This window comes from Herpailurus yagouaroundi, unplaced genomic scaffold (assembly GCF_014898765.1).
Source record: "Herpailurus yagouaroundi ecotype Mexico unplaced genomic scaffold, PumYag 308, whole genome shotgun sequence".
In the NCBI taxonomy this organism is placed as follows: Eukaryota; Metazoa; Chordata; class Mammalia; order Carnivora; family Felidae; genus Herpailurus; species Herpailurus yagouaroundi.
The window spans coordinates 6635164-6656210 of NW_024412525.1; the positions used below are offsets into that span (position 1 = coordinate 6635164).

At 41.5% G+C, this 21047-nt stretch overlaps 1 protein-coding gene across 8 annotated transcripts in view; it reads left to right on the forward strand.

Moving 5' to 3' along the window:
* The window catches only part of SRGAP2 (SLIT-ROBO Rho GTPase activating protein 2), a 235005-nt gene that overhangs the window by 117642 nt on the left and 96316 nt on the right, over positions 1-21047 (forward strand). The gene's annotated exons all lie outside the window — the stretch shown is intronic.

The window sequence follows — 21047 nt, forward strand, 5'->3', positions numbered from 1 at the left end:
CCATTTGCAAGAGAGACAACCCCAAGACTGGCAACAGAGTTCATAATCTGCCAGTATCAGTGATAGTGATGTTTGCTTGGTTTCCTTGAGTGAGCTGTAAGGCTGTTGAGATTCAGGGACCTTCAGAGTCATTTTAAGTTTTCCTCTTCTGGTTCATGTATGTTTGTGATTCGGTTTAGTTTTCTTTCCAAGTGCTGATCTTAGCCAAGATGAACTTATGAATTTGGTTATTCTTATCATGTCATATCTTGGTCTTTGGGTCCCTGAATGCTTTTGGAACTCAGTTGTTTGTCATAATTCCTTGGGTGTAAGTTGAAAAATCTGACCAAGGGAAAACTCAAAATTAATTGTGGTAAACTTAAGAAACTCATGCCAAATTGACCTTATCTGTCGGTAGTGGAAATAGTCTCTTGGAAACTAAGGAGTTCTCTCAACCTGAGCTCTCAGTGGAGTCGCTGATTCATGACTTTTGGTTACACATGGTGGTAAAAGCCCCAACCATTGTACATGATGTACCATGTCTAACATTCAAGCTCTGACATCCCCAGCAGATCTTAAAGAAGGCGAATAATCTTCCCACAGTTTTGGGTGTAAAGAGGGTATATAGAGCTATTTCTTTGGTTTCATATAGAGGAAATTCATTGGTTATCATTTGACAAAATCCACCATTAAAATTTGAGGCTGGGAGAGAAAGGACTTGAGTAAACAGGGCTGTGGCCAATAGTAGTCAGTTTTCCAATTCTTAACATTTGGAAGTTTTCCAGATCTTAGTAGGTCTGGAATTAGAGCCCAATTTCTTTTGTTTACACCAACATGAAAAAGAACATGATTTAGGATCTTCCATTTACATAATTGCATCTGTGTTGGGGCTTTTCCTGTGTCTTGGAGACAGGATATGAAGAGTAAAAAGCATCTGACAATGAAAAGAAGGAAGAGAAAGATAACTCCTCCCGGAGTTCACCAGCTATTTTTAGTGACCTGGCTATGCTGTGGTTGGGGCCATACTTCATTTAGGGGTGAAGGTACTTTTCACCATTTCCTCATGGTTTCCAGCGTCTGTTCTAGCTTCCTTGTCATTCTTTTGAATTATTCTGCAATATTTGGTGGTGTGTGGGTGTGACTAAAATTAACAACTGTAGTTAATATTGTATTGAATACTGGAAGTATGCTAGAGAGTTGATTTCAGGTGCTTTTTTCACACACTCACACCAAGGTAACTGGGTGAGATGTTATGTTAATTGGCTTGACTATAATCATTTCACTGTGCATATGTATCAAATCATAATGTCATACTCCTTAAATATATACAGTTTTATGAGAAAAAAAATTTTAAGCCTATTTAGGTAGAACCTTGACAGTAATCAGATGCCACTTCAGCCCTTCACTGTGACCTTGACGGCCTCTTAGACTATCTCTAGAAGGACAGGGGCTGACTGATCGTTTCCTCCCTCATTTTCTCTGTTCATCTAAGAAAAAACTTCTGTGAGGGATGTTCAGCTGTCTAGACTGCACCCAAGCTTTCAGCTCCCTTTTCTTCCAGCTTTAGAAGGGTAGAGAAGAACCAAGCTGAAGAAGTATTATGGCCCCTCCAGATCTCACAGGTGTTTAGGCTGAAGGCAGCAGTTATTAAAGCCACAAATGTTTCCGGTTCTTTGGGTGCCATTCACATTTCACCAAGAGTCTAAGTGCACGAATTGTATGTAAGACATGGGGACTTTGCCCTCCAGAAGGAAAATCTGCCTGTGGATGATATTCCTAGCCACGGTCTCAGAGTTGACCTCCATAAACTGTGCATTTCTTTGCTGGGGGTATAAGGCAGAATTTCTAATTACTCATAGGACTGTGTATATATTACATTCCATTGAAGATAGTTGCACATACCACAGTCTTACAGCTGAATGCTCCTGAACACTCCTGATTTTTTTACAAACTGAACACTCCTGATAACCAGCTCCCAGATCAAGAAACAGATTAGTTCAGTACCCTAGAGGCCCCGCTCATGCTTCCTCCTAGTCCTTGGGGGGTTGGGAAGGGTATTCCAAGGATAACAACTGTGCTGACTTTTAACAGCCGAGATTAGTTTTACTTGGTTTCTTAGTTTTTATAAGTAGACTCATACAGTGTGTACTCTTTTCCGTCTGGTTTTTCCCATTCAACATATGTGTGTGAGATTTATTCATGTTGTTGTGTATGGTTGCAGCTCATAGGACTTTCTCTTGATCTTTATAACTTTTCATCAGTTAAATTACGGTTGATTAGAGATATGCATAAGACTGTTAAATAGCCAATGTTTACTATCCCACTGGGTGAATAATCTCTTTTCTCTCTCCCCTGGGGTCCAATGTAGGCAGAGGGTTCTAAGGTAGATGCTGGTTTGGCACATCACAAGTGTAAATTAATTCTGTTTTGGCCAGATGAGAGCCTCTCTCCTTTCTAGTAATGGACACAGAAGCATTCTCTTTCCATACCTCAATTTTTGTATTCTCTTTTGTTTAAAGTGTGTCGCACATAAAGAATTAGAATCCCAGTGGTTAAGATATAGTAATCAGATAAGAGAACTAAGGAATGAGCCTGGCCACGCTGTCAGTTATGTGAAGCTTCCCAGGGCTTACTTTGCTCTATCAGAGCAGAGGTGTCTTCCAAGTGACTCTTTCTCTTGAGCTTAGCTGTGCTAGTAACTCTGAAACCTTAGACAATTACTTCTTTCTGTGCCTTAGTTCCCTAAAGTTTAAAAAAAAAAAAAAAGTGTTTGGCCTGTATGATCTTCATGCTGCCTTCAAAATCTAATACACTGTAGTTCTATGATGAACTACATCCAAGTAAATTGGAGTCCCCAGGATATGGGCAAACAAAAGTGGATGTGGGTATGGAGAGGGGGCTAGCTTAGGCAATTAAAGATCAACTTTCTTGAGGAATGAAGCACTGTTTCAGCTTCTTCTATCTATAATAACCAGCAACCAAGAGAGGCCAAACTGGAATCCAAATGTGTGAAGTAGATATACCTTTTTTTTTCCCTATAAATTCAGTTCCAGCAATAAAGGAAATCCACATTTCTCAGGAGACACAGACTTTAGAAAAGATACCTTTGTTTCTGGTTCAGCTATGGATACCTGAGAAAATTCACCTGAGTTTTATGTGATTTGGCTCTATTTCTCACTGGCAAAAGGCATAGGTTTTCTTCCTTTTATAATTCTTTTTTTTTAATCTGTAAAACTTATTGATTCACTAGCAAAGGTTATGGTAATCAAAACTGACATTTTTTGAACGTTTATGTGCCAGGTACAGTAGTAAGCACTTTCTACACTTGATCTTTACAATAATTCCATAAAGTAGTTGCTATTATTATCCCTACTTTATGAAGGAGGAAACTGAAACTGAGGGAGTTTAATCAAAAAATGAGGTGAGGCTACTATTTAAATCCAGTCATCTGGCCCTAGAACTTGAGGTTCTTTCTACGTATTCTGTTAGGATTCTGGGTATGGTGTGCAGAGAAGAGGGTAGTTTGGATTTTCTTACTCTTTCCTATTGAATCCAGATATTTCACTTAGTTATGGAATTAACCCAACCTTTCCTCTTGCACACAAGCCTTCAAAAGGTTTGGAGGTGTTAGACATCAACATTGGGTTGTTTCTTTCACCTGCATTGGGTTGTTTCTTTTACCTGGTGTCTGGGCAAGCAGCTGGAAGTTGACAGTGAAATAGGACAACGTGTTTTTCTCCCCAGGGGCAGGATCTCTAGTAAGAAGGAAACAAAGACTCATTAAATGTGAGAACTGGCCAAAAATCCGGCTCACAGCTAACTCAGCTAATTTGGGGATGTCAGGGCGGCTGTACAATTGGCCCCTCTGTACTACTGAACCCCCTTAAGGGATGCTCCTTGCTGGCACTCTGGTTTGTGGTTATGTCTGCTGGGACATATTTTACATTTTGCGCGAAGCCATGGTAGAGATTCCTTTAGCTAAATATAACATCTAGAGAAAGTAGCCTCCTGTCCACAGCTTAGAAACAGACCCACTTTGTCTAGGACTCCAGGGGAAATTGAGCCCATTTGGTGCTCCTGACATCTCTTTTTGTGTAATGAAAGCTCAGTCTGTCTAACCCTTGTTGGAACCAAGGTTTAGGCAAATATTATTGCTGCCACCTTCATTTGTTTAATGCGGTGGCTTCAAAACCAGGGGCCAAACACTGCCAAGTTCGACTTCCAGCTCTACATCGTCTCTGTGAGAGACGTGTTCTAAAGAATCCCACCAAGAAGAGAAATCAGTTTTCCCACTTTCTCTTTTTAAACTGAAGTAAACTTGGGTGTGCTTTTTCCCACAGGGGAGAGGACAATTCTGTTCTCTCTTCTTTCACTTAGCTGGAACACACCAAAAGTACCTCTCACTTTGCTTTTTAGCTCACTGTTTCTAGCCCTTAGCTGCTCATACTCAGTCTTGGAAGCCAGTCAATTCAGACAGTCCAAGACTCTGAATTGCAGCTTTCTTTTTTTTTTTTTTTTCCTCTCCAGTATTCCAGCTAGCTATACTTTTGTTTTGCCTTTACTAGCCTATGTTTCTATGGTAGGAAGGTTAAATTGAGCAAGTTATGTTAAATTCCTGATAGATCAGTAGTTCGGTAGTTCTCAATGCTGCCTGTGTGTAAGACTCACTGGGGGAGTTTTTTAAAAAAATCTTTGTGACCTTGAAGAAACAAACTTCTTAGGATGTAAAAAGCATGAACAATAAAAGAAAAAAAGATAAATTGGACACCATCCACTCTTGGACTTTTGTTCTTGGAAAGACATTGTTAAGAAAACGAGAGACAAATCACAGACTGCGAGAATATATTTGCAATGCATAGAACTCAATAATAAGAAGACACACTGCCCAAATCTTTAAAAATAGGCAAAAGATTTTAATAGACACTTCAGTAAAAAGATATATAAATGGCCATTAAGCATATCACATGCTCACCAGAATGGCTAAAATTAAAAAGACTGACAATAACAAGTGGTGGTAAGGATGGGTGGCATTCTCTTATGATGCTGGTGAGAGCGTAGAATGGTACTACCACTTTGGAAAATAGTTTGGCTGTTTCTTATAAAGTTAAGTGTGTACTTACCATATCTGGCAATTCCAAGGCTAGGTATTTACGCAAAAGATAGTAAAAATAATACCTACACCAAGACTTGTACCTAATTATTCATAATAGCTTTTGTTGTTGGCTGAATAATGGTCCCTTCCAAAGATGTCCATGTCCTAATTCCCGAAATCTGTGAATTTACCTTATCCACACAGGACTTTGCACATACGATGAGTCTGAGGGTCTTGTGATGAAGATATTATGCTTGAGTATCTAAGTAGGCTCTAATGCAGTCACAAGTGTCCTTATTGGAAGGAGGTGGAGGGAGATTACAGACAAAAGAGAAGGCCGTGCAATAGAAGCAGAGGAAGCAAGAGTCACAGGGAGAAGATGCTAGGCCACTGGCTTTGAGGATGGAGGAGGAGGCCATGCGCCAAGCAATGCAGCTCGAGAAGCTGGAAAAGACAAGGAAACAGATTCTCCCTAAAAGCCCCCAGGGGAAGAGCAGCCCTGTTGATGCTTGGTTTTGGCCCAGTGGAATGGGTTTTAGACTTCTGACCTCCAGAACTGTAAGAGAATAGAAACTAAAAATAGAACTACCATGTGATCCAGCAGTTCCACTTCTGAATATTGATCTGAAGAAAATGAAAACACAAATTCCAAAAGATAGATGCACCTGTGTGTTTATTGCAGCATTATTTACAGTAGCCCAGGTATGGAAGCAACAGAAGTGTCTGTCACTGGATGAGTGCATAAAGAAGTTGTAGTGTATATACGCAATGGAATATTAATCAAGCATAAAAAAAAGCTTGAGGTCTTGCCATTTGCAGCAACATGGATGGACCTGAAGGCCATTGTGCTAATAAGTGAAATAAGACAGAGAAAGACATACCATGTGATCTTTCTTATGTGCGCAATCAACAAAAACAAAAAAACCCTAGGTTTATAGATAAAGAGAACAAACTGGTGGTTGCAAGAGGCAGGGGGGTGGGAGGGTGGGAGAAATGGTGTTTTCTTGGGTGTTTGTTTAGTTTACATAAACTGAATACAAATTTTAAAAACTGAGAATAAATGCATGTTGCTTTAAGTCACCAAGTTTACAGTAATTTGTTATAAGTGCCTTAGGAGACTCATATTATATTCATAATAGTCAAAACTGGAAATGACCCAAATATCCATCAACAGATGAATGGAAAAACATATTGTGGTATATCCATATATGAATACGACTCGGCAATAAAAAGAAATGCAATGCTGATGGGTACAATGATGTAGATGAACTCAAGAAACGTTATACTGATTACAAGAAGCCAGACACAATGAGAACATTCTGTACAATTCTGTTTATATGAAATTTTAGAAAAGATAGTTCTACTCTGTTGTGACAGAAACGACATCAGTGATTGCCTTGGGGCCAGGGTAGGGTGAGGGGTTGACCGCAGAGGGACACAAGGAAACTTAGGGATTATGGAAATGTCATACAATCTTAATTATAATGGTGGTTACATGAGTGTGTGGATTTATCAAAACAGGTACTATACACTTAAAATGTATGCGTTTTATTTTCTGTGAATTATGCCTCATTAAAGTTGATTAAAAAAATAATTTTAGGGGCGCCTGGGTGGCTCAGTTGGTTGAGCATCCGACTTCGGCTCAGGTCGTGATGATCTCATGGTTTGTGAGTTCAAGCCCCGCGTCAGGCTCTGTGCTGACAGCTTGGAGCCTGGAACCTGCTTTGGATTCTCTCTCTCTCTCTCTCTCTCTCTCTCTCTCTCTCTGCCCCTCCCCTGCTCATGCTTTGTCTCTCTCTCTCAAAAATGAATAAACTTAAAAAAATTTTTTTAAATCATAATAATTTTAAAAATAGCATGCCCAAGGCCCCATCCCAGGGCAATTGAATCAGTCTCTGGGATGAGCCTAGGTGATTCTTGCATGCAGCCAGGGTTGAGAAACACTATTGTAGGTATTCTGGTTTCCATCTTGGGGAAACCTAAGAGCACAAAGGACATTTGAAGTCATAAGATCCTGTCTATATGTATCTATCTTGTAGGTGAGCCACATTTGCCCCTGCAATAATGGTGAAGCATTTAGACTGGTTTGTCTGGGCAACGCATTGTGGTTCTCTACTTTATTCTTGGAGGGTGACAAAGGGTAAATCTGGATTCAGATAAGTAAGTCACACTGCAGAAAGTGGGAGATATAAGAAGGGTGCTGGGGAAGAAATGTAGGAGGGCTCAATTCTTTTCTCTAGGGTCTTCAGGTATCCTTTCCCATTGGTTGATCAGTCACAAGAGACTTGCCACAGCTAATCAGATTTCATTCGGCACCAAGGAAATGGGTCTGGCAGTATAAAAGGATAAAGGAGATTTGAAACCGAAAGTGGTGCATGTTACCTACCTACCTGTTTGTCCCCTTTAAAAATTTTTTTTTCAACGTTTATTTATTTTTGGGACAGAGAGAGAGCATGAACGGGGGAGGGGCAGAGAGAGAGGGAGACACAGAATCGGAAACAGGCTCCAGGCTCTGAACCATCAGCCCAGAGCCCGACGCGGGGCTCGAACTCCCGGACCGCGAGATCGTGACCTGGCTGAAGTCGGACGCCCAACCGACTGCGCCACCCAGGCACCCCACTGTTTGTCCCCTTTAGATGAGGGCAGGATTTTCTACAGTTTTGGAGTCCAGCTACTTTGCTTATGTGAGGAGACTGGATACTATAAGGAGGCATGTTCTGTGGTAGTGTTGTCATAAATAAGTAAAGGAGAAGTGATCCACAATGCTGGTATAGTCAAATGTTCCTGGTAGGTAGTATAGATTCAATAAATGGAGAAAGAACGGACTTCCAAAGGTTGTGTTCCGCCCTTCTGAGAAAGAGTTTAACCTGGAGACATGTTTGGGAGAAGGAGTAGCTGACTGATTTACCCCTCCCTCTCTTCCCTAGTCCATCCTACACCTCGTTTCGATGGAACACAGTATCTGCAATTGATTGGGCTTCCTCCACGTTATAACATGATCACGAACAGCGTGGCGCGGTGCTTTACAGACAGCTGTTCCTGTTACCCAGTTTGTCTTGATGGTAGCGAAAATCTGTTGTGATTAATTGAGCTTTATTCTCTCATATCTGATGAAGAGATCCTCTTTGGAGAAAAGAATAGGATGGCAAGCTGAACTTATTTGTGTAGAGGGTGGAAGGCTGCCAGCTACTTCAAAGGTATCTCTGCTGATAAGGGGCGTCAGGTTTGCTGCCAAAGCCAACACTGAGGGGAGCTTTGCAGCTAGTGCCGTTGATGGTGTTTTAGCTTTGGTTTCTGTGACACTAGGTCAGCAGCATCTGTATCCTCTCCCTTGGGGCTTCTCTCTGGGTGGTCTAGGCTTTTTTGGACTTAGGAAGATTCAGCTCAGAGGGAGCATGTGCATCAAAGATGCCTGTAGTCTTTTGCTTGGGTTAGTTTATATGCTTGGCTTTTTTGGTGTCTTAGTTCTCAGGCACCTATCTGCCTTTCCTGAAAGGACAAGGTATTTGTTGCATGTGTAACATTCAAAGGTATAAGGATACTGCCATCTTTGTAAGTCAACAGATGGTTAGGAGAATCTGAAGAACAACTACAAAGTATGAAGTGAGATGCAGTGGGCAGAAACAAAACTGTCCAAGTGCAACCTTGTGTCTGAATATTATCCTAAACTGGAAACGCGCTAGTCAGTGAGAATTTTAGTGAATACTGTAAACACAGCACTGTGCAGGCTAAAAGAGCTTAAGATGAAATTGACAAGTTAGGTTTGCCCCCAGGGAGCTTAGGGCCTCTCCCGTCTGCTCTTCAGACTACTTAGATCTCCCAAAACTTTCTGTAGGATGGTGATAAGACCAATAATAACAAGCTTTCATAAAATGCCTGCTATCACTGTGATACACTGTAGTAGGTCCTAAATGTATATTTTCTCTAATCCTTTCATGTATTTTACAAGGGTTTTTTTTTCCCTTGTCTTCTCATGGAAGTTTAAAATACTTAGAGAAATGCACATATCTTAAAGTGTACAGCTCAGTGAATTTTTACAAACGGAAAGCAGCTATGTAATTAGCACCCAGATAAAGAAAGGAGTGTTTCCAGTGTCCCATGAGCCCCCACTCTTGCCCCCTTCCATTCATTTCCACTTGAAAAGTAGTCACTATCCTGACTTCTAACACAATGTAAGCATTTGACTGTATTTAAAAAAAAAAAATTTTTTTGTATAAATGGAATCATAAAATATGCTCTCAACAATTTAAATATGTCATTCTTTTGTTTTCTGGCTTCCACTGTTTCTGATGAAAAGTCAACTGTGAGGTTCGTTGTTGTTCCCTGTAGGTAATGTTTTGGGGGTTGCTTTTTTTTTAATTGAAGTATAGTTGACACACAATATTATATTAGTTTCAGGTGTACAACATAGTGATTTGACAATCATATACATTACGAAATGCTCACTACAATTAAGTGTCGTTCACTCTACAAAATTATTACATTAAAAAATTATTATAATATTTTTGACTATATTCCTGATGCTGTACTTTTCCTTCTCATGACTTATTTATTTTACAGCTGTAAGTTTGTTTCTCTTCATCGTGAGAGCTGCTTTGAATATCTTTTCTTTATCTTTGGTTTTCAGCAGTTTGGGATGAGTCTAAGTGTGGTTGCCATTGTATTTCTTTGACTTGGATAAGGGCAAGATCTAACTATTCTGGAACTGTGGGTAGTGTTTTTTTCCTCAATTTGGGAAAATATCTGGCAAATACTTTTTTCCATCCCATTTTTACTTCTTACCTTGACTCCTCTCATGTTTGTTAGACTGATACAGTCCCACACGTCATTGAAACAGGCCTTTTTTCCCCCCTGGGTGCTTCAGTTGAGATGATTTCTAAAGTTCACTGATCCTTTCTTTTGTGTGTACAATCTGCTATTAACACTATCCCGTTCATTTTTTTAATTTTAAATGTTATATTTTTTTAGCTTCGTGATTTTCACTTTGGTTCTTTTTTTCAGTGTCCAATATATTTTCTGCAATTTCCTTTCTCTTGTTATTTTTAAAACACATGTAGCAATATTTAAAAATCATTGTCTGCTATTTTCAACACCTACCTCATCTGTGGTTCTGTTTCTATTTCTTGGGTTTTCTTTTGACCATGGATCTCATTATTTTCTCATGTTTACTAATTTTTAGGACATATTAGACATCTTAGCTGATATATTATAGAGACTGTAGGTGTCCTTATCATCCCTCTGAAAACTGTTAAGTTTTGTTCTAGTAGGCAGTTAAATTACTGGTTGGTCACCTTGAACCTATGGAGAATTCATTCTGTGCTTTGTTAAAGTGAGTCTGGTTTGGTTTTGTCCTTAGTTCTGGAACATAGTCTGTATACTTAAGACATGACCTTTCTGAGGTTTCCATGGAAAGCAGGCCTTGAACTCCAAACTCCCATCTCCTCTGCAGTGGGCAGCAGCTAGGATGACCAGCGGTCCCAGTTTGTCTGGGACTGATGGGGTTGCTGGGTTCCTGACATGAAACTTTAAGATTTATCTATTCTACTGTTGATGACATTTGGGCAGTTTCCTTTTGAGGCTATTATGGATAATGTTGCTATTATACGTTATATAGGAAGGTTATTTTTCTTCCCATTGTATAGTTGAAATCATTAAAGCTCACACTGGTAAAATACTTTTAGTAAGGCCACAAAGAGATGACAGTGGAATTTGAACTCCCTTGTTTGTTCTACTGTATCTCACTACCATCCACATTTCAGGACTTACAGGTAGTATTTCCAGGAGATAGTTGTTGCCAGATCACACTGTTGAGCCTGGTCACAATCTGAGCTTTAAGAATAGTGAATTCAAAACCTGCTTCTCTCTTCCCCCTGCCCTCTCCCTCTCCCCTTCTCCTTCTCTTCCCTTCCCTGTCCCTCTCCTTTTTTCTTTCTCTTTTTTCCTCTCCCTTTTCCTCTTGCTCTCTTTTCTTTTGGATAATCTTTTCAAACCATATAGTACATGTACATGGTACAAAATAGAAGAAGCAAAGGTATTCTAATGAAAAACCAGGTTGTATTCTACATACTGTTTTGTAGTCGAGATCTTCACTTTTCCATTTCATCTCTAAATTTTCATCTCATCTAATACCCAGGCCATGTAAACGTTTCCCTAATTATCCTTAAAAATGTCCTTGAAAGTGATTTGTCCAAGCTAATATCTAATGCACATTGGTTCTTATGTCCGTTAAAGTCTGTTTTAACCTAGTACTTTCCTTTTCCAGGACACTGATTTGCTGAGTAGACCAGGCTACTTGTCCTGCAGATTGTCTCACTTCTAGATTTGTCTGGTTGCTTCCTTGTGGTGTCGCTTAGCTTCTTCCTGTATCCTGTATTTCCTATAAATTGGAAGTTGGTTCCAGTGGCCAAATCTATTCAAGTTACACATTTTTGACTACAGTGAGTAATAGGTGAGGTTGGGTACTTCATGTGGTATAACATGAGGAAATATTTAATATCTGGTTAACCTGCTGATAGTGATGCAAACATAAGCCCCTCAGTTCAAACCCTCCGTTTTGCAGTTAGATTTTTCTTCTCACATGATAAAAGGGCCATTATCTGGTGTTAAATGTGATGCTGTCTTACAAATGTTGGGTGTTAATTCAGTCATTCATCTGAGGGTTTTAACATCAATGATGATTCTAGCCAAATTACTTTTTACCATCTCCGTACCTCTTTCACTTGACGGCAAGATGCCTCCCTGAGAGAAGTGGAGGATTATTAATACAACTCATCAGGCACCATGCAAAAAGACAGTAGTGTATACCAACTGACTACTCTCAGGAGAAATTCCACTAATGGTGTGAAAGCTGACTAGGTCCCAATTTTTTTTTTTTTTGTTATAAGATTCACAGCAATAATACAAATAATAGTCATTATAACTAATGCTTAATGAGTGCTAGCCATGCCCAGGGACCATGCTAAGTCTTTTGCAGGTATTAACCCATTTAATCATCACAACAAGCCTTCAAGATGGTTTTATCATCTCCACTTATACGTAAGCACATGGACAGAGAGGGTAAACAATTGACTCAAAGTTATAGAACCGGTTGGGGGCAAAATTGGGATTGATGGCTTAGGCAGCGTGCTTCCCCTGCATCATCTCTTTCACATCCTGTGCTCTGTGGCCTCACATGGAGCAGGGTGGCAGTCATTATACTGGTCAGCTAAAGGGCCACGGCTTGTGCAGGGAATGAAGGGCCCGTGCATTCTGCAGTCACGCATTTAGATGCTTCTGCCGGGCCAGACTGTCCACTGTGCTCTTCTGATTCTGCATCTTGCCTGGCTTGTCCAGACAGAGACGGGGTGGGGGGGGGCATCTTTGATTTCAACCTCCCTTCTTGAAGGACTGGCTTCTTTTGATTCTCCTATTTATCTCTGTCAAGAGTTTTCCTTTGAATTTCTCCCTGCTTGTCTAAGCATGATTTTTTGTGTAAAATGGCGGCGGAGTGGTGGTGGTGGTGGGGAGAATAAATTCTCCTCCTTTTGAGATAGCAGCTTTAGTTTTTCCATTTTCATTTTCTGCTTTCCACATGATAGTGGACTTTTTCTGATCTCTTTTCTTGGATTTTCTACTCGATCTTACCTTTCTTTGCTTTTAAGCCTAGTTCTCAGGGGTTTTTTAATTTTTTTTCTTTTTTCTCTCCTCCTTCCTTTACTCTGTGCTCCAGAAATCATTTGGGTCTATATCTAGCTTTTCCTGATATTTACTCAACATGAAACTTTCAGTGATAGGTTGATTTTAATTGTTGGGACTAATTCTTGACTTCCAAGAGATGATAGGAACCTAGGAGCATGGTTTCAAGAGTTCTCTGAATCATCCACTTGCTGAGCTAAGAAGTTATTGCCGAGGCCGGGCAACGGGGTGGAGAAGTAACAAAAATAACAATTTTTATTTTATGTTTCCTTTGAGTTTTGAAGCAGTCCAAAAAGCCCTTTAGCTTATGTTTTTTTCAATTGAAAAAATAATGTGTTTTTTGAAGACCTCTGGAAAACAAAAATAATAAAAAGAAAATGATTACTGGGAATCAGTTATTCCCTTCTAATATTTTTTCTATGTGCATTTTTCTTTAGAAAATTAGAAATATATTGTATATTAAATTCTGTGTAATTTTTTTCATGTGACATTTTAAGTGAGTATTTTGACCCTGTCTTTGCAACTTCTTAAAAAGCCTTGTTTCTGATGACTGTCCAGCATTCTATCTTGTGGCTGTTCCATTGCTTATTCATAAGGTCCTTATGGTTCTTTGGCTGGGTGGTTTTGACTCTACTGGACCACGTTCTTGTACATCCAGAAGCAATCTAGAATCTCATTGGCATCTTCTTGGAAGCTAGTTGTTTTTAGAGTGACTAGTTTCGTCTGTGTTCTCATTTGGAAATACCCTACTTCTGATGTGAGGCAAGGAAGAGGGTTTCCCCCTTATTTTTTCTTCCTTTTATATCTTCCTCATTGTCTCTAAGCTCAGCTGGGAATCTAAACCTCAGAGCTGTGCCTGAGCCCCCGGCGGCACAGTGGAGTACTTTCACTGTGCAGGGTTACAGTTTCCTCATCTCCACAGTGCAGAAAATTGCTCATAGCCTCACTCTGGCTTCCTGGCATGTCATAAGAGTCAGTAGAACCTGGGAAGAAAGTGCTCTGCCATGGTCAAAAAGACGAAAGATAACGAATTTTGGTGAGGATGTGGACAGAAGGGAATCCTCATATGCTGTTTGTTTGCATGTAAATTGGTACAACCACACTACAGAAAACAGTATGGCGGTTGCTCAGAAAATTATAAATTGAGCTACCGTATGATCCAGCACTTCCATTCCTGGGTCTATATTTGAAGAAATTGAAATCAGTATCCAAAAAGATATCTGCACCCCATGTTCACTGCAGCGTTATTCCCAATGGCCAAGATATGGAGACAATCGAAATGTCCTTCAACAGATGAACGCGTAAAGCAAACGTGATATGTGTGTGTGTGTGCGTGTGCGTGTGTGTGCGCGCGCGCGCGCGCGCGCAATAGAATATTATTCAGTCATAAAAAAGGCAGGAAATCCTGCCATTTGTGGCAACATGGAGGAATCTGAAGGCAGTATCCTAACTGAAAGACAAACACTGCATGGTAATACTTACATGTAAAAAAAATTTTTTTTAATCCAATTTCATAGAAACAGAATATAATGGTGGTTGCCAGGGGTTCAGGGAGGGTGAAATGGAGTGATATAGGTCAAAGGGCACAAATTTTTAGCTGTAAGAATAAGTGCTGGGGATCTAATGTATGGCATACAGTTAATGACACAGTATAATGCACTTGAAAGTTGCTGAGTGTAGATCTTGAGTATTCTCACCACCCATACGCACATAGCCAAAGAGCTAACTATGGGAGGTGATGAATGTGTTAATTATTTTGATCTCGGCCATCATTCCACGTGTATATGTGCATCAGATCATCATGTTGTACACTTTAAATGTGTATAATTTTATTTGCCAATTATTCCTCAGTTAAAGTTAAGGAAAAGAAAAGAAAAGGAAAGGAAAGGAAAGGAAAGGAAAGGAAAGAAAAGAAAAGAAAAGAAAAGAAAAGAAAAGAAAAGAAAAGAGAAAAGGAAAGGAAAGGAAAGAAAAGTGCTCTGTGGAGCTTGGTTATGCTCACGTAGGAGAGTGTGCCCCTGTGCCTTCTCCCCACCCGGGTGGTCTTTGTCTCTCAGCTAATCTTTTTCAGCAGTGTGTTCTCATATAGGGTAGGGAGGAAATAAAGAGGGCAAACTGGGAGACCCATTCTCTAGCTTTAATCATCTTCTTGCCAAAGCCAAGATAATCCAGTCCTTCTGCCCACATAAGCATCGCATCCTTTCCTGCCTTGCCTCTTCCCATGACCTTGTTTTCTTTTTGATGTTCATTTTGAGGGTGGAGAGTAGAAAAAAAGCCTTCTCTTTTCACAGCCCTCTGAGTCAGTGGCCTTTCTGGTCCTTTGAATTCTCAGGCAGGAAAACTACATAGCCCACCTGACTCTTCTTTCAGGACCCTTAAAAGAAAAGGGCAGTGCTTTATTCAAATTCAGGAGCACAAGTACCACTACCCGTTCATTCAGTTCAATTTAATAACTACTATTTGATTGTGTATAATCGCTCAGTATTCAACTTGCCACTATAAAAGTACTACCGAGCAAGCTTAAGACATGCTTCAAATTCTTGGATTTTTTTATATTTCAGTTGGATGGACAGGCAAAGACTCTTGAAGCAGGTTGCAACTTAAGACACCAATTTAATGAGGGATGCAGATAATGAGTTGTCTATAGAAACTTGGAAAAGGAACAGATTCATGAGAGGTGATCGGGCAAGCTTCACAGAAGGGAAAGAGTTGGGCTGATGTTCTTTTAATTACATGGTGCCAGAATTCTTCATTATCTATTTCTTATCCTATGGAAATATCTTTTGAATATTTCCATATTATCTCATGCCAACTTCCTCTCCTACCTCTTTGTCCCCATTAGAGATGTTCCCCATAAGACAGCAGCAGAAGCTTCCTGTTGGCCAATGATGGGAGAGGTAGGTGGGATGAGCTTGGACCCTGAGTGCTTTGAAAGCCCGCTCAAGGTGGTCCAGCTACAGGACAAAGAGAGCTGTTGTTCATTTTAGGTAGGGCAATGAAATATTGAAAATCATGATCAATGGTGACATTGGCAGTAGTGTTCAGTGTGGTTTAGGGTGGAAGAAACTATCTGGAAGCCTACTACAGTAATTCGGAGGGATAATAGAAACCAATTCTTGGCTCATGGCAGTGGGAACTCAAAGAATGGGACCTACTAAAAGATACAACAAAGACATTCTAGAGAGGGGAAAGTAACCTGACATGAGGTAGGAGGAGGTAAATGTTAGAGAGGACTCAAAGTTCATTTAGTCATTCCATAAATATTGACAGTGTGCCTCCCATGTTTCTGGCACAGTGGTAAGCCCTGTAATACAGCAGATGACAGAACAGAAAAAGTCTCGATTGCCTGTGGTCTGGTAGGAGAATCGCACAATATACAAATGAAGCAGTAAATGTATAATATGCTGGATGGTGATAAAATAAAACGGGAAGGAGGATAGAGGTGGTGGGAGTATTGCTATTTTATATGGCGGGGGGTGGGGGGTGTCAGGGAAGATCTCACTGACAAGTTGGCATTTGAACTGATTCTTAAAGGAAATTAGGGATTTTACTCCCCCAGGAAGGTCTTTCAGGCAGAGGAACCAGCATGTCTAAGGCCATGAGATGGGAGTGTGCTTATTTGGTCAGAGAAGCATCAGGGCCTTGTGCACAGGAGGGAAGAGGAAGAGTGGCAGATGTGGTTGGGGTTTGGGGGCAGGCTGCATCTGGAATGGCCTTGGAGGCCACGAGCCATGAGAGGATTTGGAACACAGGAATGATACAATCTGATTCTTGCTTCAGTAGGATTTTTCTGGCTTCTGTGTTAAGACTGAAGGAGGAGCAAGGTGGGAACAGAATAGGAAGGGTTGCTAAGAAGACTTCTGTAAACTCCGGCAGGAGATGATGGCGGATTGGAACAGGGTGGTGGATGTGGAGATTGTGAGAAGTGGTCAGACTCTGGGATGTGTTTTGAAGATGGAGCCATTAGTATTTGTTGCTGAATTGAATGTGCATGTGATAAAAAGAGACATCTAAGATGAGCACCTGGGTGGCTCAGTTGATTAAGTGTCCAACTCTTGATTTCAGCTCAGGTCATGATCATGGTTCGTGGGATAGAGCTCCGAGTGGGGCTGTGCTCTGACAGCATGGAGCCTTTTGGGGATTCTTTCTCTGCCCCTCCCCCACTCTCCCCCCTCTCTCTTCTCTGTCTCTCTCAAAATAAATAAATTAATTTTTTAAAAAAAGGTGACTGTAAGCATTTTGATCTGAGCCATCAGAAGTTGGAGTTGCCATTTATTGGGGAAAGTATGTGAAAGAGCCACTGGCTCTCATCCTGCTCTGTGATTAGTGAAGAATCTAAGAGCCAGCAAGTCGTGACTTGTGTTAGGTCACCCAGGTTGGCGGTAGGAGAGCTGGGGCCAAACCTACCAGCTCTTCTAACCTCCAGTCAGTGCTCTTTCCAGGACATGACCCCAGCCCTCCTTGGTTCAGCGCCACACACGGCACAGAGATGTAGTGAAGATTAGGGCTGGAAGGGGGATCTGAACACTGACCACATGCAGAGCCGATAGTTGAAGCCATGAAAGTGAGTATTCAGAGAAGAGGGCAGTTGAAGCCTAGAGAAAAGACTGAGAACCAGCAAAGAGGACACAAGAGCAAATTAAAATGGGCAACAGGAAAATGAGTCACATGGCTGAGAAGAAGCTGGCTCCCCGAAAGGCACTCCGGAGAGGTCAGGAAGAACAGGATCTGAGCAGATGCCATTAGACTTGGGTTTTGGAACCTTGGGGGACTCTGTTGTCCTCAGTAGAACCTCCATTGAGGTTCTGAGCATTTTTCTTATCCTTTCAGCTAATGGTGAGAAGGAATATAATAAATAGCATAAACCTAAGACAGGGAGTTTAAAAAAAAAAATCTCTGCCAACTCTAGCATTACCGTCTTGTGAGCCTTATACAAGAAACTGACCCTCCCAGACCTCTGTGGACCCATCTGTAAATGGAATGAGAAAGCATCCTTCATGCTCACTTGGCCTTCTAGAAATGGTGTGAGGGTAACAGTGACAAAGGATATGAAACTGCTTTGGAAGAGAAATGTTACATAAGTCTAGGTAGCCTTTTCTAGTTGATTTTAGCAAGTTTTTAGTTAAAAAAAACAACAAACTTTTGATAGGGTCATAAAAAAACTTTGCATTAGGGATATATTAAATGCAGAACACAAGGACCAATAAAATAGATATTCCTTTTTGAAACAACATAAAATATGTCTGTATCCTTTTGATTAAATCTTGCTTAATTACTATGTCCATTAGACCCCTATCAAATCCTGCCTGGGCTTTTAAATTTAATTTAATTTAATTCTGTAGTCACTGTTACCCAACCACAAAAGAATTAGCCTTGCCCTGAAGGCCATGCAGGTCTCTTGAGCACTTGTAGGTTAGCACTGGTCCCTCTGATGAAACACAGGGTGAGGTTTGCCGTGCTGATTCTGATCAGTCTGCCTGTTTCCGAGCTGCAGGCTGCAGCCCCAGTGGGGCTGAATTTTGCCCTTCCAGTCCCCTTCACATAACAGTATATGAAGAGCAGGAATGGAAATTAATTGTACCTGCTGGCATTATTGAAGTTATCAGCGCATATCCTCTCCTGGGCAAGGAAGATTAAAAAGGGTGTTGTAATCAGAGCAGATGATTTCTGACACTCGGGATGGGTTTCCTCCCCAGGTTAGATGTAAGCACCTGATGTGAGCTTGTTGCCTCTGGCCTGACGCTACGTAGCTCGGGGCTATGCAGAGTTCTGCCTCATTTTCCCACCAGCCCTGGAGGAAAGCCAGGCTCCTACTCTCTCTGGATCAGAAGTCTCGCAGGTAGGAAATCTGGCCTTCTCACTGCAGACTAGTGTATTCTAGCTGCACATTCCTGACTGCAGGATGCAGTCAGGTGTCTCCGTTAGTCCAGGCTGAAAGTCACACCTTGTTCAGGTTCAAGCTGAATGAAATAAGGCACTGTGGTGCTGCTCCCTGGTGATTCAGTTCATTTTAGCAAGCGCTGGTTAAATGCTCTCTGCCCTCACACAAAACCTAGGGCTATAGGCTGTAGTCTCCTGATGTGACAGGATCAGGGAAGCATTTTTTATCAGCTTTTCCAGAAAAGAGAATATGCAAGTCGGCCAAGAGAGGGAGGGGGAAGAGGGCAGACACTCAGTTCTTATCTTGAAAAGCAGCATAGGAGAGATGCTTATTTACTAGGGAGTAGTAAACTTTTTTTTAGTACAGCTTTGTAAGGGAGCTGAAAAGCCGTGTAGTTTTTTGACTAGGAGCTTATTGGGTTTGTAGAATGAGATGAGGACTCTGGGATTAGCCTAAGCATTTAGGGTTGTCCTGACCCCAGGCCAGTTGCCTACTTCACCCAGGCAGGAGGAGATGGAATCGAGCTCAAAGTTCTTTTTGCTCCAAAAACTATGAAGGTTACACGCCTCTCCCCCCTGCCCCCCCTTATAGTCTGGAGGCCTGCTTGCTAGGTTTCCACAAAGCCCCTCATGCGTCATGAAACAATAGCACTTTGACTACATTTCTGTCCATGGTGATGTGGGCCAGTTAAACTGGCAAGCAGATAATGGAGGGAATGGGTTATATATCCCAGGCGGGAGGTTGCGGCAAAATGGATCTGAGGCTGACGAGAGGAATTTCAACACGTATCCTAATCAGATGGGATTGTGTGAGATGCCCTGCCTCGGCCTTCCTTGAATAGACTTGAGTCCTTCTGGCCTACAAGACTCTGGCTTCAGAGGTTCAGCTGGACATTCACAAATTAACTCAGAAAGTTATAGCAGCAAGCAGGGATGCCCTCTTTGAGAGACACCACAGCAAAGGAAAAGACCATGAGACTGGGGATCAGGTAACTTGGGTGAGGACCCAGGGCTCCAGATGGCTTCTTTGTTTGTTTTTCTTACTGCTTTAATTCTCCACCACAATTTTGAGATTCTCTGGATATTGGCTGTGGTCTAGAGAAGCAAATCTGAATTAAAATCTGGTTCCTAGATAAGACAGAGTTTTCCGATTTTGCAAAATTATGGGTGAATGGAAGAGAGACTGGAGAAAAGGAGCAGGCATAATTGTGACAAAGCTCTCTTTTCTAGTTCTGCATTCTAGAAACAGTGCTGATGAATACATTCTTTTTTTTCTTTTGCTTTCCTTTTTTTTTTCCTTTTGCTTCTGAATGTCTGTGTACTTGCCTAAGAAAACATTTCTCAACCTCTTCAGAATATTTAGAGTTAAATAAAAATTATAGGAGTATATCACAAACTTAGTGCACTCTTTATGTGTTGGGTTTACACAAAAAGTTAACATGCTCTGGCTTGGAGACCCTGACCCCATCTCCTCAACCTGCTGGCTTCAGCCCTACATATTTTGCTCCAAAGCTCTAATGCCACAAAGAATGCGGAACTGACGAGTCCACTCCATCTACAAGCTAGGACATCTTGATTAAATTAGTGTGTGTGGTGGGGGGGGGGGGGCGGGTGCTGTGGAGAGAAAGGCACAGTGACACAAAGGGCGTTTTGAGGAGCCCCGTAGTGCCTGTGGAGAATGAATGTTCTCGTTAAATATGGCCATGACCTGCAGTTCCACACATGCCAGAGACACAGCTCAATTGTCCCCAGGAGCTGGGGGCTGGGGACGATCAGGGGAGAGGCCAGCCTGCAGCCACACTCTTCATCTCCAATGGAGAGGCAGCCCAGCATGGAAAGGCAGGAAGGCAGGAGCAGGAAGGCCCACTGTCACTTTCTTTTTTCTTCAGCTATGGCAAGTGATTCTTTGATCATGGTTCTTGTTTTTGGATTGGATCAAAAAGTGCCTTCCTCTCCCTTGGGTGTTTGAACCTTCCCTCTGCTTCCCCTTTCTCCACTGGGCACTAAGGGAGCTCCTGAAAGCATCCATTGTCTTAACGCCTCTTTCTACTCCCTTCTTTGGGGCTCCCCAAGAAGATTGGTGCCTGAACTCTGTAGGGCAGTGCCCCCAAGACAGTGCTCACCCTTGTCATTCACCACTATCCTCATCCCATTCATCCTAAAGTCCCAAGACCAAAGTGAGAACAGATGGACCATTGAAGGATTCCACCCAGGCCACCACATCAGTGGGAGAGCGGTGATCGGTAACCCCTGGCTCAGTTCCATTTGCACCGCGGCCAGGGTGCTTCATGAGACGTGCGTTTGCCATTTGCCCTTTGAACTGCCAGCTATCCAAATACAGCCAAATGGATTTAGAAGCTGGTTAAGTTTTGGACTCACTCCCTATAACCAGAGTATCCTGGAAGCTCATTTTTGTTTAAAA